At 41.8% G+C, this 25659-nt stretch overlaps 1 long non-coding RNA gene across 1 annotated transcript in view; it reads left to right on the top strand.

The window, feature by feature from the left end:
* LOC309833660 overlaps positions 1–25659 on the top strand; it is a 96059-nt gene that overhangs the window by 41007 nt on the left and 29393 nt on the right. The window lies entirely within an intron of this gene.

Genomic DNA, 25659 nt, shown 5'->3' with positions numbered 1-25659 from the left:
AGGATCAGTAGTATTTTCCCAGACAGACAGGGAGGTTACTCACACAGAGGTATGGAGGTGTGAGAAATCATGGTGTTTAATGGAACAGTGACAAATTCCAGGCCAAAGCATGGGGGGCATAGGACATGTGTGTTTGAGGGGGTTACTAGATAGACAGGTAGGTGAAGTTTAGAGGACGACAGGCCTTATATACCATGCTGAAGGTTTGGATGTCATCCTCCAGGAAAGAGGAGCCTACTGATAGATTTTAAGCTGGGGGATGATGCAGTCATACTTCTCCTTAGGAAGGATGACTTGAGGGTAGGGGAGCACGATGGGGGCTGTCCTGGAATGGATAGACAGTAACATGGACTCTGGGAAGAGAGTGCTGCAGTGAGAGTACAAGGTAGAGCTGATGGGGATTGGAGAGCCATGGCTGTGAGAGGATGAATAACGATCAACAATAAATTAACGTAGGCCATTAACTTGCTTAAAAAAAAAATCACTACAGTGGTCTCTTCATGACTTACCAAATTAAGCTGAAAATTTTCAGTCTGATATTCAATACCCTCAAGAATTTGGGTCCAGTCTATCTTTCTGACTTGATTTCCCAATATTCCTCTGTTGGGAGAAAAAGTAGAGGAATGCTAATTGCTTTCCCTGTGTCTTCTTGATTCCCTGTCATGGCTCAAGCTTTTGTCTCTGCGCTGACAACCCTTTGAACTCTTCTGGTCCAAAGCCAGTGGGCCAACGAATCCATGCTCCTTTGTCATCTCTCCGATTGAATCGAGTCTCTCCCCTCTCAGAGATTTCAAAGGACCTCAGTTTATTTCTTTCATTTCCCTTATTTCAATAGTCCTTTGTATTTGTTTGCTGGTCTTCCCTCCCTTCCACTTCCTTTATCGACTAAGATATAATCTGAGATTCTCTTATTCGTGTTTTTAATCCCCTTTCATACCTCACATATCATCGTCCGTTGTAGTTACAAAGTAAATTTTGTCAAGTTAAAGATTTTTACTTTGGCTGAATTTCCCTAATGACATGAAGTAAAGTGAAGAATTAGGACATTTAGGCAGATAATCCAAATGAAAATATCTACTTTGAGCATGATATTTGGCCATGGCTCAGTGAAATCTCATGACGGTATTAACTTAGATGAGATTTACTGATTGAGCAAAGGAAAACACATATAAAGTTTTGTGCCCTCAAACATCGATTCCGTCAATAAACCTTGGTTATGTTTGGCACATCTCAAAGAGACCAACAGATTGTAAAGATATTATTGATAAGATCCTATAAGCTTATATCCTGTTATTAACTTTTTAAAAATATTTATTTATTCATTTATTTTTGGCTGTGTTGGGTCTTCGTTTCTGTGCTAGGGCTTTCGCTAGTTGCGGCAAGCGGGGGCCACTCTTCATCGCAGTGCGTGGGCCTCTCACTATCGCGGCCTCTCTCTTTGTGGAGCACAGGCTCCAGACGTGCAGGCTCAGTAGTTGTGGCTCACGGGCCTAGTTGCTCCATGGCATGTGAGATCTTCCCAGACCAGGGCTCGAACCCGTGTCCCCTGCATTGGCAGGGGGATTCTCAACCACTGCGCCACCAGGAAGCCCCTATATCCTGTTATTAATTTTTATAACAAATTTCTATTGGCTTTCATGAGAACTCTGATTTTTTTTTTCTTAAGGACTATGATTCCATAAAAGTTCTAAGTGAATTTGTTTTTAGTTCTATAGTGAGGTCTGTGTGGATACAAGTAGAAAAAAGTGCTTTTGGACATCTTTATGGACCTTATGTATTTATTCATTCAGGGATATTTGAGTAAAAACTCCCCTCAAAGACCACAGGCATGATACATTACATGAATATTTGCATCATTACTATTTTACTTCTCAGTATGATTATCGTTATAATATTTATATGGTGTTTGTCTTTGAGCAGCAATGAGTGTATCTATTAGAAAAATACAAAAGAAGCCTTTCATCTCTACATGGTTCTTGAGGATGGATGTTACTGCCACTTAACTTATATGATTCCAGAGGATGAAGAAGTGAAGCTAATTGATTCAGGTAGTCTGGGGGACTGTCTTTGTAAAGATTTTAGCACAGCCTTCAAAGCCTACTTCAGCCTCCCAATGTGTTAGTCTGGCCATTCTGAGCCACACTGATCCTCTAAACTGTACTGCATCTATGGCTCTGTGTCACTGTCTGTTTTGTGGGTGTTCGTCTTGCCTATCTATCTAGACTGCAAGTTCTTTAGGGGTATGAAAACTCACGTTTATTGAGCACTTAGTATGTGCCAGGTACCAGGGTTAGAGAAAGGAATAATCCAGTACAGTACCTTCTCAAAGTCTGTGGCCAACACAGGAAGGTAAATCCGTACCTGCAGTCTGGGGGTGGGGTGGGAAGAGTGCTTTTATGGAGAAAAGCGTAGCGTGTCATTGGCTTGCAGAAAGGAGGCTGCTAAAACAAGCTGACTGTTTATAGTTCGTGGAACAGAGCCTCACAGAGTAACTTGCCCCATGTAACGGCGCAATAAATGGCCATTGCAGGAATTGAACCCCAATTCTAAGACCCCAGGTCCCAGGCTTCTTTCTTTATATCAGCTTATAACCCTTTACACATGTGTGTCTTACATGTTTTTGTACTGTGCCCATATAAGGCAGTCATCACCACATAGGAAATGGTTGTTCTGTGGTGTTACTGAATAGGAGGTGATGTCGTTTCTCACTGTATTTCATGCCAAATATTAAATTAATGCTAAATGACTCACTAAAGCATTTGCATGTTTTCAAAAGGTAAAAATCACCCTGGAGGCATGCTCTTCTGGGACGAGGGAGGTTGGGAGAAGGTCAAGACAGACTATTGCTCTATTTTTCTTGTGCCAGTGAAATTGAAAGGAAAAAACAAAAACAAAAACAAGGCCACTGTTTAACCCATAAGGATGGAAATGGGGCAGAACTGGGGCCTCGCCATGAGCGATAGGGAGAAGGCTGTTGCACAATTAGTGAGTAGACTTTAAAAGCGATGGGGTTGGCTCCTCATATCTTCTGTCAATTGCAGCTCTGTTTTTGTGGGTATTGGACAGGGAAGATTCAAGTGCACGGTGAATTTTGGACATAAGTGGCCGATTTTTAATGCCCATTGCTCCATCATTAACCCTCCCACTCAGTCCTGGAAACGCAAAGCCCAGCATCTTCCATCTGCTCCACGTTATTTATGATGATGCCTCTAATTATGTCCAATTGAATTGCTGTCGATGATTAAAGGTAATAGGTAATAATAACTTGGCCTCATCATTACCACCATTATTATTAGCTCATTGATTGCAATAATTTCTAAAATTACCCCTTGGAATAAAATATGTTAAGCACCTGGTTTATCCTTTTTAGGAACATCTGCTCTAAATGTGTGATAGTGTAGGACTGAACGTGTCTTGCCCTGAAAGGAAAGCAAACAATGTTGACATTGGGAGTCTTGTCTGTGCTGGTATGAATATATTGTGAGATGATGAGAGGAGGAAATAATGATCAGTCTCAAGTTCAATGCTGGAATTAGAGTTGTTAAAAAAGGGGGGGAAGAAACACACACACACACACACACACACACACACACCCCAGAATATTCTGCAGCTACTGCGATTTCTGCTCCTTCTTTGGAGAAATCCACATCTTCAAAGTGGCCCAGATCTCTGTCACGGCGGTGCCTCTCCTGCCCTGTGTAAGCAGGACGTTGGGTATGTGGTGAGTGGGAGGGGTGGGAGGTAGGAGGATGTCAGAGCCATGAAGGCAGGTGGAGAGGGCAGTAGCCTGTAGGGAGTCCTTAGAGGAGGATCCTTTTGCTAATACCATACTCTTGCCTCAGTTCTGGAATTGCCACCACTGGCCTCCTTCTTTTTGATTAAGGTTGCCTTCTCAAGGCTCCCCTTTGGGAGTGAGAGGCTGCCGTGCGGGGCTGCACTGGATGTTTGTGATGTCTCGGTGTTCTTCAGATCATTACATACTTCCCTCCTTTATAGGGTTGGAAGTCACTGTGGAGACAGACACTGCATGTTCCTGCTGCCGTGAGGTGCTTAGGGAAATATAAGCTCTAAAATACACCTCTTCCAAACTTCTAGCCTGCCTGCCGGCACTGTTCATTGTGGTAGCCACTACCCACATGTGGCTATTTAAATTTGAATTAATTAAAATGAAATAAAATTGAAAATTCATTTGTTAGTTGCACCAGTCTCATTTCAGAAGCTCAATAGACCCTTGTGTCTAGTGGCTACCATTTTGGTGAGTGAAAGATAGAGAACCTTTCCATCATCACAGAAAGTGCTAAGGAACAGTGCTGCTGGACCATTAGAAATGTTTATTAAGTAAGGATTGAATGTGGTGAACTTCTGCCAGGTGCTAGTTGCTGATTTTCCATAGGAGCCCCCAAAAGTTTGAGTAACTAAATCACATAGAAGCCATCCCAGCTCTGAAGGACTCAGATTATTTAAAAAAAATTTTAAAAAAAGGCAAACAAGCAGGATATATGCCTCTGTGTTATCAAATATATAAAATAAATAAGTGTGTAAGAATGAACTCTCATATTTGCTGTGTCATTTACTGCTTATCATTATACTGAGAGAGTGGAGTATGCCTATTTAATAAATTTATAAGGTGAGGCCCAGAGAGGCTGGATAATTTATCCAAGGCCACACAGACTACCAGTGGCAGCTAGCCTGCCATCATAAGTGGTAGAGCCAGCCAGGCCTATAGAATTCTATTTCAATGTCTTCTCCAAAATATTCTACAGATACACGTGGAAATACAGACATATTTACTGTTTCTGTTTAGAGTGTTACGCCCCAAATGAACGCAGTTGTATCATGATCAGACCGAATGTGAATTATATCTGGGAAATGAAGAGAAAATATTTGTAATTTTCACAATTCTGAATTGTTACTTTTGCAGATCTCTTACACTGGGTCAAGAAGATACAATTCATTTTTAAAAATAGCTGTTGATCAATAGTGAATTTAAAATATTCCTTGAGAGCAACACAAAATAGATTTTTAAATTTCATAAATTGTGCCGCATTTTGGAATCACAGTGGTAGAAGTTTAACTTCCCTTCTCATTTTAAGTCTTTCCTTTTTCTCTCTTCTTTGACCAGGTCATCAGTTCCCTGAAGTCAGGTGTGGCTCTGGACTGCTCTGCCCGGATCTGGGCGGCTCCCAGACCCTGTGCCATGGTACCTCTGGTTTTGCAGAGGCTTTGCATATAAACCTTCTGATTGAATTCACAGAAACCCAGGAATATAGACATCATGGTACATAAGTGCTTGTGGAGCTTCTCTGTCACTCCAGGGGTATGATTTGGCTCTGACATCCAGTCCCTTTAATACTGTCAGGGTCCCTGAAGAATGTCCTATTTCAGGAAAGAGCTCTAGTCACAGTGTATCATCAACTTATGGAGTGCTGTGGAATAACATTTAGCTTGATTCTCATGGAATAAAGGTGCAAATCCACGTGCATAATTTAAAAATAAAAATTCCTTCTCTGGTGCCATATAAATACACGCCAGGTGTGAAAGGAGAGGTAAGATGGTCCCCAAGGATGTTCTCAGGAAGGAGGCTGAGCTTTCTTCATCAGCAGCTCCCAGCCCCGGGGGCACTCATGTCAGTTGCTGCCCATCCTCACCATTGCATCTGATGTTGCTTCTGGGGATTTTTCAGGGATCCCCTTCACTATCCCCACCCTCTCTTTCTCCGCCATAAGTAAAACTAAAAACTTCTGGAGGCTGAGACTGGGATACGTGGGCTCCTTTATTGGGTTGTGATGCAGAAAATATCAGAAGAGATAGTTATGAGAGTTCTGTGTTAGCTTCTGTGCTGCACTGGTGTAAGGGCGTCAGTTCCGTATTTGCAGAAGAGTTTAAGCTTCAGCTAAAGAGCTGAAAGCTAGGAAACTCAATGTAAGATGGAGATTGCTGGGCTGTCATTTCAAAACAATGGATGCGTAGCTTGGATGACTTGGAACCATGGAATGCCAGTGTATCAGAAAGCATTTATGTCAGTGTTCCCCTCCCTCTGGCCTCCGTCAGGCATCCTTGTCTGTGACATGGATTTCCATTTCTTTTAGCAGCATGGAAAGATAGTTCACTGCACACTTGGGCCTCCCCTCAAGAAATACGATGGGAAAAATTTTCTTCAGCTCCTCCAAACTCCCCCTTCTGAACCCTCTTTCCTCCTTTTAGGGTCCTCACCTTCTTTCTTACCTCGCTGTTTTTCAGCTTCTCAAGGTCACCCATGTCGTAGAGGGGAAGAATACAACAATTTCTTCATAGTGAAGTGTTAGGGGCTTACCAGGGTCCTTACCCAGAAACATCGGCTTTTAAAGGGATAAACCAGTGAGAGAAATGTTTTGTTCAAGGGAGTAAATAAAATCAGGGTTTTAGGCGCTGCAGCCCATGAACCTGAGAAAAGCTGCAGGTGAAGATGTCCGCCAGCGTTGGGACTCACCCATCAGTTTGATCATCGTCTTGTAAGCCATTGCTTGGCTGAGAGAAGAGGGAGGAAGCTTCTATGGGGCCTGAGCATCCGTCAGGAGGGCCTATTTGAAAAGTCTGGAATGGGGGAGGCCCGCAGCCACAGAGCACTTGGAAGAAGAATAAGAACATGTGGTCCACTTGTGATCTGTGTTTACTCGTCTGCCTGGTGTGTCTGAGAAGAGGGCGCAGGCCAGCCAGAGGTCGGCGAGTCAAAACCCTTTGAAGACAGACCCAGCTTCTGAAATGGATCTGGCATCCCCTTGCTGGCTCGGCGTCCTACAGTAGTATGCGTGCTTCGCAGCCCGTCACCTTTTGCATGTGTATTGTCTACAGCTTTCACTTGGAGAAACGCAGGTATGCAAAGCTGTGATGTTCTCTAGTTTTCTATAACTAAACACTTACTCTCTTGAGCCCCTTTCTGCCTGATAGCAGGAACTTTAGCTACTTCTAGGCAGGCTTAAGTGGAAACCCAGTCGATCAGTGTTCTTCCCCTCACCCTTCTTCAGCCCAGAGTGGCATCTAAATGTTTTTTTTTGGGGGGGGTGGTATGCATGTGATGGCTTTAGGGCAAGGGACTGGTGTCGTTTTCCTTGCCCCCAATGGGGTTTACCTCATTCACAGTGACACTGCCCTGTGTCTCTCCTGCTGGTGTCCAGGTCCATTTATGGCCTCAGGTTAGTCCCACCTGTGCTGTCACTGCTGATAGTAGCCTCTTGTCAGTCCTCTTCTGATCCAAAACCTTCCTCAAGGCTGTAGGGTATGTTTGGATGCGCTCCTGTATCCCTAGGGCTGTAGGACACTCAGAAGATTGTCTCAGTCTCTTTCTTCCTAATCCATCCCAGCTTTCTCTCCCAGTTCACTGTGCTGAGGTGCAGAGCACATCTGAGAGGCTCTCGACTCGCCTGCTGGACAGGAAGTGAGATGCCAGCCCTCTTTCTTCCAGGAACTGATTCCCCCCACTACAGTTTGTGTCACCTTCCTCTCGGGCTGGGCCTGACTGTAGAAGCAGGGAAGATGGGGGCGTGAGGTCCCTTCTCTGGGACCTATGTAGCAACTGCTAAATCTTGCCCCCTTTTCCATCTCAGCTCTCTTCTTTCTCCAGCAGATTGAATTTGTGTAATTTTTGGAGGAAAACCTGCTTTCTGCCTAACACTACTATTTATAGTATAAGATTTGTGTTCTGATTCCATCCAAGTTGTTGGAGACTCAAAAATCCTTTTCTCTATAATAAAAGCCTGGCTCTCACCATGAAAGCCTTGGCTCCTGAAGGTATGCTCTGCATTTCTAGAGTATATTTTAGAAATAAAAAGTCAAGATTTGGTTCTTCTCTTCTCTGCATTCTATCCTTTCCCTAAAGTGGTAAGCCCAGTCCAAAAACAAAAATATAGGTTTTTAGGCAACAGTGCTATGAAGAAACATAAAACAGTGCATTAATTGTTATTTCAGAGAATTACCCTACTATACACAGAATGATTACAATTTGCTTTGCCCATTTTGCAATGATCAGATTCATATGACAATCAGGGGAGAGAAGGTAGAGCCCATTAGGAGTACCAAGGAGACAAAAAAGGAATGTTCCAGAAAATGAAAAGCGAGAAGACATTGAATTTATCTTTACCACTATGCACCTTTGTAAAAGGCATTATGAAAAAAAATGGGAGGGAAACTAAAGAATAAATTCCTTTTAGTCTGAACTCTACCATTTAGTAGCCATATAACATTTGACAAGACGAACTTACTGGTTTCTTCATCCATGAACTAAGTATAATAATGCCTGCCTTGTCTACTTTAGAGGTATGTGTCCACATAGAAATCTGAAGAGACATTATTTTTTCCCCATTTTTTTTAACAAGAGACATTATTTTTTAATAAGCTTTATTCTCTTTAGAGCAGACATAACTATGCCTAACAATGGTTGTATAAAACATGATGATTAAGGAAGACCCATGTTCCTTAAGTGATAGGTGATCTCATTTTCAAATTTAAGGATAGTTATATTCTTTCCAAACTTAATAATAGATCTCTTCCTTTCTCTTTCTTGCTTTCCCTCTTTTCCCAGGAAGAATTTAGGCAGTGCCTACTGTAGCATAGTCATTTCACTGTATTTGCCTCCAAATTCCACACAGAACTGTAGTCTGTGGTTGGACTTTGGGGTGACTTACCAGTCACTGGGCATTGGAGAAGTGTGAGTACTTGGTAAATAGTATGTACCCCACAGTGGTTTGTGGCGAGCGAAAGAAAAGGATAATAATATAGTCCCTGGCCTTGAGAGATTCCAAGTTCTACTGGAGAAACATTGTTCAATTTTGTTGAACATTGTTCAACATTTATTCATCTAACAAATATTGATCCAGTCCTCTCACGTGCCAGGCACTATGCTAAGTGCTAAGATTATAGCACTGAACAAACAAACAAACAAACAAACAACTGGGGCTTGCATTCCAGTGAAACTTTACCAAAATGCATAAAACAAGAGTATTTTGCAATATAATTAATTGCTAGGTCATGTGGTCCAGAGGATTAATGCTGTAGGAATGAATGTCGGGGTGTTGTTTGCAGAATGCAAACTTCAAGGAATTACATTTTGAGCTGAAGCTTGAAGTTTGGAAGAAATCCATCAAATGGTAGGCAAGGAAGAAATAAAAGGAAAAGACTCAAGAGTAAACATGGTTATTTTGTAGACACGGAGGGGTCTTGCTTGACTTGAATGGCACGTGTATTTTGGAGAGAACTGGGGAATTGGACTAGAGCAGAAATGTGGAAGACTGTGACGACTAGACAAAGGAGTTTAGTTTCAATCGGATTGAGATTTAAGGGCCATGGGAAATTTTGGGTGGGGCAGCAGTAGGGGTTGGGGATGTAAGGGTGTGTGATATGACGAACATTGTCTTTAACGGGTGTGGGTTTGGTGCACTCAAGATTCAGGCCACAGAAAGGATGGAGCATGAGTTTTCATTTCCAAAGATCTACACACCATGAGGAGGATTGGAAATTACCAGGACAATTGTTTATTCGTATAATGGTGATAAGTCTGGATAAAAAAAATCCCCTCAAATCCAGATTATTTAATTAAGTAGCACATCATATTGTGTTAGTCTCTGTCTAGTTCGTACATGTACGTGTAGCTGTGTACATCCACCTGCATGACATTTATATATGGGGCAGTTGATGTGGATTTAATGAAATGATTTATGATTTGTTTTCTTGGAGTTACCAAGTTATGTTTCTATGAAACATCAGGAACTAACAATAGGAATTTCAACTTCTTAGGAACAGTCCTACCACACAGAGAGAAAAAGACTTATGGTATTGATTAGGAACACTTCTTTTTCTTGATCCAGTGGCCAAGGGAAATTGGTGACCAGACATTATTTTCCAGAGATGATTAAGAAACTTATCATTGAAAAACTAATCAGCCTTCTATTGAGAATTTAGACCACAGCAGCCACGTGTTTTATAAGCCTTTACTTTATTCAGGAAGGAGATTTCCTTATGCCACTAAGGCTAGGACTTGGTTAGGGATAATGCAGTTCAGGTTTTCCCATAATTGTATGAAAATGCCCTGGGTGAAATGTATGGGTCTGGAAAAGATCAGAAATGACAATGCTCAATGATTTCTGATTTTCTAACCCATCAGAATGCCCAGTGGTCTGTGCTGGATAGCTCCTCATTAAGCTTTAAGTTGGTAAAGTTCTTAGTAGATAAATCAGTGCTTCTCACTATGGGCTGTCATTGAAATCTGAAAGGAACAGAATGTGTATTTGGTCAATGGAACTGGCAAACAGAGCAGGCTTCTGGGGCATCTGGACATCGTTCATACTGAAACCTTTTATTTGCTCATTAGAAATGAACAATCAGGAAGGCTTCTGCATTTGGGGGATGTTTGCAAAACAAGTTCTTTCAGGTTGGGTTTGGCTACGGTCCCGTGTGAAGCAGTCACACTTCTTACTCAGAAGATTTTGAGTAAACCAAGAGAGCTGCGCTCCTCAAATTGTTTGATCTTTGTTGCATTGCCCAGTCCTGCAGATTCTGACATCTGGAAGGTAAATTAGAATCACACATTTAATATTCCTGTTCAACGTTCATTATCGGTCTTCCCTGAAGATTGTTATTCACAATTGGCCGCCCAGGGTCTGCTATTCTATTTGACAGAGTTCTAATCCAGCATTCTTGTTACTCCTCTCTCTCCCTAAGTAGACCAAGAAAGGGATAGTGCACTTTTTCAATTTTCCTTGAAAACAGTAAATCATCAGAGGTGTACGTTGATATTTGTGCTGAGCAGTTCATAAATGTTTGTTGAATGAGCCATTCTAGAGGCTTCTAGAACATACCTTTGTAGAAAAATTCTTATCACACTCTAGGAATTTTGGAGAATCAAACACTCTAAACCCCAAACACATCATGTTATGCACCTTGTTGCTCTCAATTCTGTGAAGTTTAATCAACCAATACTACATGTGTCTCCAGATGCTATTGAGAATACAAAGAAAAAGAAGGAATACCTTCTACTTGAGTGACTGTAGCATTTGCTAGGGCTGCCATAAGAAAATACCACAGATTGGGTGGCTTAGACAACAGAAATTTATTTTCTTGCAGTTTTGGAGGCTACAAGTCCAAGATCAAGGTGTTGGCTGGGTTGGTTAGTTTTTTTCTAAGCCTCTTTCCTTGGCTTGCAGATCACTTCTTGCTGTGTCCTCTGGTCTTTCCTTTGTGTGGGTATGTCTCTGGTGTCCCTCTGTTTGTCCCCATCACCTCCTCTTATAAAGACACCAGTCATGTTGGATTAGGGCCCACCCAGTGGACTTACTTACCTCTTTAAAGGCCCTATCTCCAAATACAGTCACATTCTGAGGTAGTGGGGGTCAGGCTTCAACATATGGCTTTTGGGAGGGGACACAGTTTAGCCTATAACAGTACTTTTCAATAGTAGAGAAGCTATATACACATAATGACTATTATACAAACATAGACTCAGCCAAATGTAGGAGCAAAGTTCCAGGAATCAGGTCTGAGAGAAGAGAGTAACATTTACGTCTGTTTGCGAGAACTGGGGAAACCTTTATGATGAAATGGTTTTGAGATGGATATTGAAGACTTCAAAAACTGAACTATTTAAATTGAATTATGAAATTGTGATTTTTAAAATCAAAACAGTCAAATGTCAGCAATTTCATGTTGTATAACAACCTCTTTCTTTTCCTACTTCTGATATAGGGCAGGGGCTGGCAGATTTTTCTATAAAGAGCCAGATGGTAAATGTTTTAGGCTTTGTGGGCTATGTGGTCTCCTTCATAGCTACTCAACTCTGCTATTGTAGTGGGCAAACATTTATAGAAAATATGTAAACAAATGAGTGTTTAAATAAAACTTTATTGACAAAAATAGGCAGCAGACATGTTAGTAGCAGACTCAGGGCAATAATTCAAGTACCCTGACTTCCAAACTAATGTCCTTTCCTCTTTGCCATGCTAATTTTATTTCCTAGTCACTGGGAAGTCTCTAAGTACATAGTAGAAGTTTTTTTCTTTTTTCTTTTTTTTTTAATTAGAAAAAAAGTTCGTTTGGGAAAATAAAAACTTTAAAAACTGCTCCCCACCCCCACCCCTCAAAAAAGACCACAGGCTGGATTTAGCCCTGGGCCATAATTTGCTTACCTTTACATAGAGGAAACTTCAAATTTTCTAAAACTTATCTTCTCTGGTACTTTCACACCCGTGCGCCGGGCACAGAGTTCCTCTTCTCTGACACGCGGATCCCCTCTGTTCCAAAGTAGAGCCTTCCAGCATCCAGAGACTGGAGAGAAGAGAAAATGCCTTGGCTTCAACTCAGTGTTGTCCTGTGGTAACAGACCACAAACCTAAGCCACTTCCGCCTTGTTGTTTGGCTCTTGGCACATGTGTGTCTTGTTTCTATTTTATTGGCTCTTTAATGGAACTGCAAAAAGACTCGTGGCCCCCTTTCATCCAACGAGGGCAAGCAACCACCTCTCTTTCCACAACCTTCTCGGTAGCCCTGTTGGAGAAAGGGCTCTTTCACAATATCAGATCTTTCTAGATGACTGAGAATTTCCAGCAAATACGAACAATCCATGGTGGGTAGGAGATACACTAAACGTACGTAATCAGTCCTGTCTTTCTTTCATAGGGAGGAAACTGACAATACTGCAGCTTCCTAGTGAGGACTCAGTGGTATCACTGGGGACCCCTCTCCTGTTAGTTCCTTTTTTTTTCTTTTTTTTTAAATTTTTATTTTATACTGGAGTACAGTTGATTAACAATATTGTGTTAGTTTCAGGCGTACAGCAAAGTGATTCAGTTATACGTATACACGTATCTATTCTTTTTCAAATTCTTTTCCCATTTCGGTGATTACAGATTATTGAGCAGAGTTCCCTGTGCTCTGCAGTAGTATTTATAGAGTGGCTGTTTTGCACCTTTCAAGGACTGAAGGTAGAATGGTAACCAGGCAAGGCAAGATTCCTTTTCTCATGGAGCTTTCATTTAAGGGGGAGAAGACAGAAAATAAACAAGTAGAAAGGTATATAAATCATATCGTCTCAAATAGTAATTATCATTTATAAAGAAAATAAAACAGGGTAATGGGATGCAGATTGAGGGTGGCTATTTAAGAAATGGAGAAGGGATTTGAACAGAGAAGGGGTGTGTGATGAGCTGCCTTGAGTATTACAGGCAGAGGCTAGAGTGAGGGAGAAGCTCTGCGGTGAGAACGGACTTGGTGTGGTCACACTACAGCAAGGCCAGTGGGGCCGGAGTGGAATGAGCTGGGGGTAGGGGTGGGGAGCAGTAGAAAATGAGGTTGGAGATCCTCTGGGAGACAGTGAGGGCCTGGGACACACTGAGGAGTATAAGACTCTTTGTCCCAGATCCAAATAGCCTCACACTGCCGCACTCTTTAAAGTTCTCATGTCTTTTTTATTTTTTTTTTAAGTTGGAGTATAATTGCTTTACAATGTTGTGTTAGTTTCTGCTGTACAACGAAGTGAATCAGCTATATGTATACCTATATCCCCTCCTTCTTTGACCTCCCTCCCACCCCCCTCCCCCATCCCACCCATCTAGGTCATCACAGAGCACCGAGCTGAGCTCCCAGTGCTATACAGCAGGATCCCACTGGCTCTCTATTTTACACACGGTAGTGTATTTATGTCAAACCTAATCTCGCAATTCATCCCACCCTCCCCTTCCCACACTGTGTCAACACGTCCGTTCTCTATGTCTGTGTCTCTATTCCTGCCCTGAAAATAGGTTCACCTGCACTTTTTTTCTAGCTTCCACATATATGCGTTAATATATGATATTTATTTTTCTCTTTGACTAACTTCACTCTGTAATGAAAGACTCTAGGTCCATCCACATGTCTACAAATGACCCAAATCCTTTCTTTTTTATGGCTAAGTAATATTCCATTGTATATATGTATCACATCTTTCTTTATCCATTCATCTGTTGCTGGACATTTAGGTGGTTTCCATGTCCTGGCTGTTATGAATAGTGCTGCAGTGAACACTGGGGTACATGTGTCTTTTTGAATTATGGTTTTCTCAGGGTATATGCCCAGTAGTGGGATTGCTGGGTCATATAGTAGTTCTATTTTTAGTTTTTTAAGGAACCTCCATACTGTCCTCCATAGTGGCTGTATCAATTTACATTCCTACCAACAGTGCAAGAGTGTTCCCTTTTCTCCACATCCTCTCCAGCATTTACTGTTTGTAGATTTTTTAATGATGGCTGTTCTGACTGGTGTGAGGTGATACCTCATTGTAGTTTTGATTGCATTTCTCTAATAATTACTGATGTTGAGCATCATTTCATGTGCCTCTTGGCCATCTGTGTGTCTTCTTCGGAGAAGTGTCTATTTAGATCTTCTGCCCATTTTTTGATAGGGTTGTTTGTTTTTTTGATATTGAGCTCCAAGAGCTGTTTGTATATCTTGGAGATTAATCCTTTGTCAGTTGCTTCATTTGCAAATATTTTCTCCCATTCTGAGGGTTGTCTTTTCGTCTTGTTTATGGTTTCCTTTGCTGTGCAAAAGCTTTTAAGTTTAACTAGGTCCCATTTTAACATGATTTTGTCCTTTCCTTTTCTCTTAAGTTTTCTTAGCTTTTGCCCACTCTTTTAATGCTCTGCTTCTAATCTCTGGGATGAGAAACTAGATAATTACTCTTATTAAAATTTAATGTAAGGAAATTCCCTGGCGGTGCAGTAGTTAGGACTCTACGCTTTTACTACGGGGGCTCAGGTACAATCCTTGGTTGGGGAACTAAGATCCCACAAACTGGGCAGCACGACCAAAAAAAAAAACATCAATTAGAAAGACATCTGTGTTCATGGACTGGAAGACTTAGCATTGTAAAAAAAGAAAAAAAACCTTAACGTATACGATCAAGTTGAATGCCAAATGAGGACACAAAAGACTCTTCTGTGATAAAATGCATGGGCTGTTTTATAGCCTTTTAAAAGCTCACATGCCTTTTTCATACTGAACTCTCAGCTGTGTCTTGCTAGCGGAGGCAGCTTCATGGCCGACTTCTGGAAGAGAGTGGAGATGCTCTAGGAAGAGTCTCCTTCCTTTATCATCTTATCTCCACATCCTGTATCTTTAGAAAGAAATCTAGTAGATTTCTAAAGGAAAATACTGGTCACTTTCTAATAATTTTGCCTTTCCAGAATTTCAAATCAGCAGGAAAGACGGTGGTGACCGAATGCAGAATTTAATGTCCATTTCACTCTTCCTTTGCTATGGCCTAACACCGGCCAGTCCATGTTTTTCGACTTGCCTCTCCTCTTTTTCTCCGTGAGTTCATATGAGAATTAGTTATAGATAGCATCTTTTCTCCCTACTCCTTCTAACTGTTGTTGGTGACAAGAAGACGAACAAAATCACTTCCGCTCCTATCTCTATGGAAGAAGTTAACATTTGAACAGGGCAGGTTTTCAATCAGGATGATGAGGAAGGTGTTAAAGGCTAAAGGCACACAACCCCTAGTCTGATCCTGAATGTTTCTGGGCCTTGGTTACTTCTTTGTCGTGCTTTTCTCCCTCATATTCTTGTACTATGTTGTCATACTATGGGGTCCTTTGGCCAGAGCTTGTCAATACTGGGTTTTTTTTCCCTGGACAAACCTAGTTTTTAAAGCTGTGTTTCCACTGATTTTATTTTTTCGGAAACACCGGACCAGAATACTGTTTGTCAGGACCAACATTGATTTTACCACCAGGTGCAGGAGACAGCCACCACCAGTGACCTCTGGGACACATAATAACCCTGCTGCATCCTCCCCAAACCCTTCCTTGAAATTCCATCACAACAGTTACAATACTTAGATTTAACATTTTTGTCTCCCATTAAAATGTAAATGCCCAGAGGAAGAGTAGTGCCCTAAACTCTAAGTATTTGTCCCTTAGGGGGAGATAGACACTTAACTGACCTGAGGTTTGTGTAGGAGGGAGAGTGAGATCACTGGGATGCCTGAAACTCAGGAAGCTAGGGTTGATGTTGCAGCTAGTTTTTGGTGGTGGGGAAGGGAAGATTTGAGGGAGAAGACTCAAAAAGAAGGGCTAGAAACACGAAAGACATGATTGGCTGACTTCACAATCATCTATAGCTCTGGCCTCAGGAAGTATCACTGGGCTACCTGTTCCATTCTTTGGTTTATTAATCCTGGTCTCTTTGGTTTGTATTATTGGTTTCCATCTCTCTGCTCAATCCACCATGTCATAGCCAAGCACGTCTACCCCCTGGGCAATATGATTTGCTAGGATTGCTGCGTCCAAGTTTCTGAATCATCTCAAGACTTGGTGCATGTGTTCTGTTGTTTGGCTCCACTTCAGTACTTATTATTTAAAAAAAAAAAACCAAACTATCCCAGGGCTTCCCTGGTGGCGCAGTGGTTGAGGGTCCACCTGCCGGTACAGGGGACACGGGTTCGTGCCCCGGTCCGGGAAGATCCCACATGCCGCGGAGCGGCTGGGCCCGTGAGCCATGGCTGCTGAGCCTGCGCGTCCAGAGCCTGTGCTCCGCGATGGGAGAGGCCACAACAGTGAGAGGCCCGTGTACTGCAAAAAAAAAAAAAAAAACTATCCCAAAATTGGCTGACCATTTTCTCTTACTACTGTCCCCTCGTCCATTCAGGTAGTCCCTTTCCAAGTCGCAAATCCCTTCCCTGCCTTTCATCCATCTCCCTTTCTCGAGCCAGTTTTTTTATCTTCTGTGCTACATCACCCACATTCGATGGCTCTTCTCCTTGACCATTAATCTCAGATGTGGAATCCTGTCAAATCTTATTTAAAATCTAAGTCCTCTTTGTACAGCCACTACATCTCCTTCATCTTTCACGACAGGGATATCTTCAAGAACTCCATCCGATTTGTCGAACATGACTTCCTCGGCCTGGGTCCTTGCAGCCTTCCTTCAATAAAGTGGGCTTTCCCAGGTGTTCTCCTACCAAATCTTTTAAGAATGTTTCCCAGAACTCCTCTACTGTACACCCCTTCTATCCCTAAACAAACCAGATGTTACGATGCTGATCTCCTATCTCCCTGCTTGTCTTAAGAGGGATCTTAAAAGAAATATGAAAGATGGCTCTGGCTATTTTCAAATCCTTGGGAATTTCTTCCTAATACATGAATTGCAGTTACTGCCTCTTTACCTCATCTGCTCTTCCCACGATTGCAAATTAAAAAAAAAAAAAAGGTAAAATGAATAGCCACGTGTTTTCTACTGCTTTATATGATATACTTATATCCTATTTTTTTTGAAGCTTGCCTCTAAGTCAGTTATCCTTAAATATGAACTTGGGATTTGAGGTGGCTCGATATATAATACTCCTTTCAGTATGTAACATGCCTGATTTAGAACCAGTTGAGAAAGGGCATAGGTACGTGAAGAATAAACCATCACCTTTAACCCTTTGAGGAAGGGGGTTTTCTGTTGTTTTAATCCTATACTAGATACTCTTTCCACCCAGTCTCTGGAGGAGTTGGATAATCACAAGCTTCCTTCCTCAGGGTAGAGCCCACTGGACAGAGTCAAATGGACTCTCTTGGCAGGCAGGCAGTTCCCAAAGAGAAGAGAGAGAGATGCAGGGTCTGAGGCAAACACACCTATGTTACTTTTCCAAGTCCATCACTCAGGAAAGTCATTCCTCCTTACAAAGTAAATGTATAAGGCATGGGAGGAGGGACCAAGAGAAGAGTTCCTCTGTATGGAAGTTCAAATTGTGGGGAATAGGCTCTCCAGTAATGTTAGGTTGCATAAGAATTAGTTGTTTGTTTTAAAATGCAGATTCCCAAGGTTCAATCTGATTCAAGATCTGGGATTGGGTCAAAGGTATCCAAATACATAAAAGAACCCCAAATGATTCTGGCGCATGAACCCCACTTTGAGTCATAACACTGTACTAAAGTCTTGTAAGATGTTCTCTAAAAAAGGCATTAAGTAGCCAAATGTTTTGGAAAAACTGGGTTTTAAAAATGAAGCACATTTCGGGCTTCCCTGGTGGCGCAATGGTTGAGAGTCTACCTGCTGATGCAGGGGACACGGGTTCGTGCCCCGGTCCGGGAAGATCCCACATGCCGGGGAGCAGCTGGGCCCGTGAGCCATGGCTGCTGAGCCTGCGTGTCCAGAGCCTGTGCTCCGCAACGGGAGAGGCCACAACAGTGAGAGGCCCACGTACCGTGAAAAAAAAAAAAAGCACATTTCATTTTTGATTTATAGCAGTATAAATGTTTGAGAGGAGGATACGTGGTATTTTCCAACTATTTTTTCAGAATATCTGTTGATCACCTGAGAGACACTACTCCCTGTCTAACCCCGTTTGGAAAGTGCTGAGTTGAGTGTCTACAAAAAAGAAGTAACAATTATAATCTGTACTGATTAGAACACACCTGAAATTCAGCTTGAAGTGCTATTACAGTTTAAGAGAGTTGCTGAAAAACCTAGAGCATGTTGAAAGAAAAGGAGATAGGGTCTTTATGGGTTTGCAATCGTCTCACCTGAACAATGGTTGAAAGAGACTAGAGAGCCTCCCAGGCTAAGATGGCAGCTCAAATACACACATCTCAACTCACTCCCTGTCAAAGCCCCATGAAAGCCATGGGAAAGAGTTTCAAAGGACCGGGAAATAAAGAGGGAAGACAGCAGTCCTATTGCGAAGCTGGAAAGCCTGCAGACCAACGGTAAATGAGTTAGTGGAAACCAAACAGGTGAATCCAAAACCAAAGGGGAGCAAGAAAGCAGGGTGTCAACATGTTACCCATCGCAGACTCCTCAGAACGCACAGGTGGACAGAACTAGTTTCTCTCAAAACTGGTCACAGAGGTGGCAACAAAAATAAATAGGGTAAAAGCTGCTGGCAAAGCAGTCAGATCTCTGGATCTCCCAATATCTATGCCACTGGGTAACTGACCCTCCCAACTCCACATAGGGCTAGAGGTTTATTCTCTAAAGAGAGTAAAACAGAACTTTGGGTTGGGTGTTGGCTGGCACAGATGTTGGTGTAATTGAAGATGAAGATATCCTGCTGAAAACAAGGAGATAATCAAACTCTGTATGTATTAAATGTCCAATGCTGGGTTCTCCAGTCCTGTTAACCTCCAGACCTAGTCCCTTCGAATACAATTGTCCCAAACAGGAAATCCAAAGAATATGCGTTAAGGAATCTGATTATCCCAAGTGGAAAGACCGAAGCCAAGGCTTCCCCACAGTACAGCCAAGCCGATCGCCCTACGTGGACGCTCAGAGTCATAAAGCCTCTTCACAAACGGCTACAACAAGATTCCCAGTCCCACAGGCAATCCCAGAACCTTGCAACTCCCCACTAACGGGCGGTATCTATTTCTCCTCTTCTTGAGACTGGGTGAGATCTTGTGACTCCTTCAATAAATGGACTGTGTTGTGTGATTTTTTAGGCTAGGTCGTAAAAGGTGGTACAGCTTCTGCCTGGCCCTTTCTCTGGGTTCTTGCCCTGAGAACCTTGCCATCATGCTGTGAGGAAGACCAAACTAGCCCATGTGGAGAGGCCCACTGAAGAGGATGAGGCCCTCAGCCAAAAGCTAACATCAACCACAAGACTCGTGAGTGATAGATTCCAGCCCCTGGCCTTGGAACCTTTCCGCTGAGGCCTCTGTCAGTGCGAAGCAGAAAGGCCAACCTTGCTCTGCTCAGTCTAAATTCCTGACCCGCAGAATCCAGGAACATAACAAATGGTTGTTTTAGATCACTATGCTTTGGACTAATTTGTTATAAAGTCATTAGTAACTGGAATAAGCATTAACTCAACAGTTTAAACTTTAATTATTTTGGCGGTCGTCTTCCCTAAACATTTCAAGATCCTTAGAAGAAGCAATTTGCCATCTTGGAATTTAAAAGAATTGTGTGTGTGTGTGTATGTGAGGAGCAGGAGATCAGATTATGATGGACAGTAGATGGGTACAGTACTCCGTATGATCCATAATTCTCTTAAAAGCTTTTGTGGAATTTTAAACTATTTTCTTTTCTCTTTGATTAAAAAAAAAATCATAGAGGATGAGGCATGAGCTCATTACAAGAATAATAAGTTTCAGGATTTTGTAAAATGAAGAGAAAGTTTTGAATAGGCTGAATAGGAATTCAAAGACTACTTATAATACATTCCAGAGCTCAGCAACTTTATTCATATTGCCTGCTGTTTAGGATTATATTCAGCACTGCTGCATTCAGTTACAGGTGGGGACGTTATTTTGGAAACCTCTCTTTGTATTGTCTCTGTAACCTAGATCTATTACCCATGACATTTTAGCTATTTAAGAACTCTGCTGTTCCAACGAAACCTCCCCAAGGAGCACTTCAAGCTCCCAGTGTCCACCAGCCTAAGCTCTCCATAGGAGCAATGAAAAACCACAGGTGCGAGAAATCTGAGGATTCCTTCTCTGAGGGCTCGCTCTTCAGTCAGCTCTGTTTTTGTCTTAAAATAGATCTTAGGCTCTATGGAGTAGTTAATCTTAGAAATTCAGAAATGGAAGATTAACCCCCAAAGATTAAGCGATTTTCTAAAATATGTTAATTCCACGTGATTGTTAATTTATTACCTTCTATCCTTATGATGAATGACAGCGTATCCTGCAACCATCATATCGATTATTTTCATCAGGTGAGAACAAAAATTTCCTTGTGAGTAAGGAAAATAGATGTCTTTCCTCCAAATGAACGGCAGAAAGGTAAAACCATGCTTATGTAGTTTATAAAAGGTGTGAAAGAGATTCTGAAGTTCCATGGCTCACTCGTCTGATGTGACATTTTTCATTTGAAAGAATATTGTTTCCAGTTTGTGCTTGTTATAAAAATAGGATTCCAAATATTTATAGGAATAAAAAATCTTTATCAGCGTCTCTCCTCCCAAAGAGATTTAGGGTTACCGAATCACTGGCAAAACCCTATGGATTCAGAAAATACTTACTGTATGTCATTTTTTGCTAGGCTTTTGATTGGTTCTGGAGAGACAAAGTCAAGTTAATTAGACATGGAATGTGCCTTCAAAAAGCTTACAGTCTAATAGGGAGGTGGCTGTTTTTAAAAAACAATTAAAATGTAAGGTAGAAAGTGAGATGGACCATATGGAAGGCAGAGACATACTGAGAGTTAGGAAGAGGGAGAGAAGTTTTGCGGTTGGTGGTGAGGAAGCAGGATGGTGGGGTAAGGGAAAGAGGAGGCAGAGAAAGGTGGTTTCATGGTGGAGGTAGGCTTTAAAAGCCCACAAAGGATTTGTTCGAGTGAACAGTGAAGCTTCAGTTTGGCTAGAGCACCCAAACTAGACATATACCAGTTGATCTTCTAAAAGAGGAGATCCCTGGACCTTTCACCAGACTTAGAGACCCAACCTCCATAGGGGCAGACCTGGGCAGTCATGTTTTTAACAGGCTCCTCTTGGGACTCTCCTTGTGGCTGGATTTGGGGATCTCTGGGCTGAAGCACAGGGTTCACAATGGGGAATGTTGGAGATGAAGTTGGGAACGTTGGTTGGTGCCAAATACCGAAGGGCATTGACTTCCAGAATGCATGTGGGCTTTATTCATTAGTTAGTGGGATGCCAGGAGAGACCCTTGAGTAATGAAGTAACAGACCATTGTGGTGCTTCAAGAACAGTGATCTGTGGTGTGTAGAATATGGATTGGGAAGGAAGAGATCAGAGGCAGAGAAAATAATTAGGTGCTACCTATAATTTCCCATTTCTGTAATTTAATTACAAAGTAATTAAAGCATAAACTTTAGGAGTAGCTATGGCAGGGCTGGAAAGGAAAGCATGGGTGAACTTCTAATCTCACTCACTCTTGTCTGTTTTACTTTAGTTCTTGTAATGTGTCTTACTTTGACCTTGCCTCCCACTGAAGACAGTCTCAGTAAACCCTTCAACACTCCTGACCCAAGTTTTGGCCTTTTGGTTAAAATACATTGTGTTTCAATGTATGGGATAGTATTTGCTGCCATTATTTTAAGAAAAAAAGTATGTTAGGACCGTTGAGTCCTCTGGACCGCAGGATGCTTAAGAGTGTCTCAACTCTGGATGCAACTGATTCTTTGCCAGGAATGGTGGAAGCTGTTGAATTTTTGTATCTGCCCAGTACACTGCATGAAAGCAGGCATATAGTAATTACTTTAAACTTTTTGATTATTGATTGGAGCTCCAGTTTCTGAAACTTTGGATTCTGTTCCTTGATTCTCTTGAGAAGTCAGGGAATGCTTTTCTGATACATTTCCTCTCTGATAATCTTTTCTGTGCAGACTCTTCCCACTGCCCCACAGCCTATTCTCATAGACTTAATGGACTCTGATTATCCAGGTCTCCAGATCTCACAAAGGAGTCCCTTTAGAGGAGCGAGAAGAAGCCTCGTGACTTCTCGTTGGAATCACCTCGCTTTTGAACACATTGTCCCTATTTGGGAAAAGGCTCAAATGCTTGGCATGTTACTGGCCTTTCATGTGAATCCTTGCATAGGTAGAAACAGGTATTCTTAGCTCTTCTGTATAAAGGGACATAAATTAAAAGAAGAGAAAGGAAATGCTGTGTCCTTTTTTTTTTAACATCTTTATTGGGGTATAATTGCTTTACAATGGTGTGTTAGTTTCTGCTTTATAATAAAGTGAATCAGTTATACATATACATATGTTCCCATATCTCTTCCCTCTTGCGTCTCCCTCCCTCCTACCCTCCCTATCCCACCCCTCCAGGCGGTCACAAAGCACTGAGCTGATCTCCCTGTGCTATTGTGTCCTTTTAAATGAAAAACATCAGAGGAAGAAAAATGATTATCTGTCTCAAAAATGTATTGGTTTAATAAATTCACATTAAACTTAACCAAGAAAAGAAAAAAAGACTAAAATGCAAATTAATCTTGAGAAGAACTTAAATTTACCTACTGTGATCTCTGTGGTGCCTGTTATGGGCTGAACTGTGTTTCCCCAAAATTCATATGTTGAAACTCTCGCCCCCAGTACCTCAGAATATGACTGTATATGGGAGGTAGGACCTTTACAGATGTGATTAAGTTAAAGTGAGTCTGTTTGGGTAGGTTATAATCCAATATAATAGGAGAAGAATGTATAAGAAGAAGAAATGTAGACACACAGAGAAACACCAGGGATGCATGCAGAGAGAGGAATGACCATGAGAGGACACAGGGAGAAGGTGGCCGTCTGCAGGCCAAGGAGAGAGATCTCAGGGGAAATCAAACCTGCCGACCCCTTGGTCTTGGACTTCCAGCCTCCAGAATTGTGATAATTGTGATTTCTGTTGTGTAAGCCTCCCATTCTGTGGTACTTTATTAGGGCAGCCCTAGCAGTCTAGTCCAGTGCTCCAGGCCAAGGGGAAGTCTAAGGGCTCAGGCAGGTCTCATACCCCCATCTGCAGCACAGGACCTAAGTAGTAGTACTTGTGGTGTGAATGGAGCTACCACCTTCATCGCTGACAGCATCCCAGACCCACCAGTGAAAACCTACAGGCATAGGGATTTCCAGGGTCTATCTCACTTTTATCAGAGGGGTCAATGGTGATACACTAGAGATTGAAAAGACCCAAAGGAGAAGATGTTTTCAGTCTCTTTCCATTTGAACACTTGTATCAAAGTTGAGATGGAATGGAGATTGTTAAAAAGGAAGACTCATCCAGGTCGTAGCAGACTGTGGCTCCTCCCCCGTGCTTGCATTCTGGGGGGGCTCCCTCAATCAGTGTTCTTGCTCTAACGCACCACCACTTGACCTTAGATGTGGTCCCTTCATCCTGCATTTAGCTTTTATCACTCTGCCCTATGCAATCACTGCCTGTTTCCACCTCCACCATATCTTGTGTTTCACAAGGTTCCTTTGATCCCCAAGCCGACCTTCCCCTGACATCATAGCTGTGAGCCAATTCCAACTGCTCCCACAGCCCACTCCAACTTACTGAACCCCAGGCTAGGCTAGAGCTCTGGGTCTGCCTGAGTGGGGGAGAGGAAACTGGAGTGAGCCCCAGTGCAGACACTGCCCCATTGGTTCAATTCACCAGGATTTCATTGCAAAGGGGAGCAGAGCTCTAGTTAGTTAACTTGCACCAATAATACCATATTCCATCAAATCTAGGACACCATCAATTGGAACACACAATATTATTTTATATACCAATAAAAAAGATTAAATACTGACAAACTCTAAAAACACACTATCAACTGTAAGATGCCTTAAATTACAGAGTAGTTCAAAAGTCAAAAAAATGTTTTGTCTTAAAGTGAATGACATGAGATATATAAACACGAAAATGACATCACTTAAAATAATGATCGAACTTTAAAAAAAAACATATTGCAAAGCGTGGTAACCACCTGAGGTCTGCTGAAATCACGCTGCCCTTTAAGTTTATAATACATTCACTCATACTCCAAATATGGGGGTATGGGTAAGGGCCAGGATGTTTAATGTTCTCCTCCAAATTTCTGGGACTTCAGGGGTACTTCCATCCCCATGCTAACTGCCCACCCTGTTCTTCTGCTTCCCATTTGCATCTCATGCCCCATAGCTATTCTCTTTTCTGTGTCCCAAACTGACCATGGCCTCTTTTCCTCCATATTTTAAAATGTTTCTTGCATTTTATTTGTGTGTATCCAATTTTATTGGAGGTTTGTGGCAACAGAGGTGGTGAATAGTGCAGAACTGCAAAGTCTTTTGTCTCGTAACACAAAGAATTTCCTTCCAGCTGATATTTCCTTATTTTATCCCTCATCCATTAGTTCCATTTTCTCTTCAGCTCCTCTCCTCTCCTCCGTTCTTATACACCCTCCAATCTTGCTCTCTCTTTAACTCCCTGTCTGCTTCAGGGAGTTTATGCATTTTTAAAATCTAAAGCAGCTTGTCAATATATTTGCCCCAAAAAGAAATTATGGTACTCCCCCTTGGAGGCAAAAGGAGGCACATTCCCTTGTGTTTGTTGTTGTTGTTTGTTTGGTATAATAGACAGTAAAAGGCACAAATCTTAAGTTTTTGACAATTGTGTATAGTCATGTGACAACCACATTAAACAAAATTTAGAGTAGTTCCATCACTCAGAAAGTCCCCTGTGTCCCTTTCCAGTTAATTAACAGCCCTCCTCCCTGCCAGTAACCACTTCCTGATTTCTATCACCATAGATTAATTTTGTCTAATATTGAACTTCACATAAGTGGAATCATTGTGTGGTCTTTTGTGTCTGAACCCTTTTGCTTAACGTGCTTTTGAAATTCATTCCTGTCTGGCACGTATTAGTAGTTCATTCATTTTTATTGCCGAGTATGGTTCTGTTCCATGAATATAGCACTATTTGTTTCTCTTTTCTCCTATTGATGAGCGTTTGGGTTGTTTTCTCTCTGTTGCTATCATGAATAAGGCCACAATGAATATTCTCATCCAAGTCTTTTTGCAGACATATGATTTTCTGCTGTGATTTTTAATTGGCAGTATTTTTCCTCTACTCCTCAAGAAATAAGTAAATTTTCCTAAGCTAGCATTGAAATCTACAACTAATTACCACATGTAGTTTCCCAGGATGTGGTAATGGAGGCATGAATTTAACAGGTGATTTCTGTCCCAGGGATTTTCATGAATATCTAAACTTGTAATTATTGTGTTTGAGACTGTTTACAGAGGCTCTGCTTTTTTCCT

Source organism: Grampus griseus (genome assembly GCF_964374135.1).
Source record: "Grampus griseus genome assembly, chromosome: 15".
In the NCBI taxonomy this organism is placed as follows: Eukaryota; Metazoa; Chordata; class Mammalia; order Artiodactyla; family Delphinidae; genus Grampus; species Grampus griseus.
This window is presented reverse-complemented; position numbering and strand designations above follow the sequence as displayed.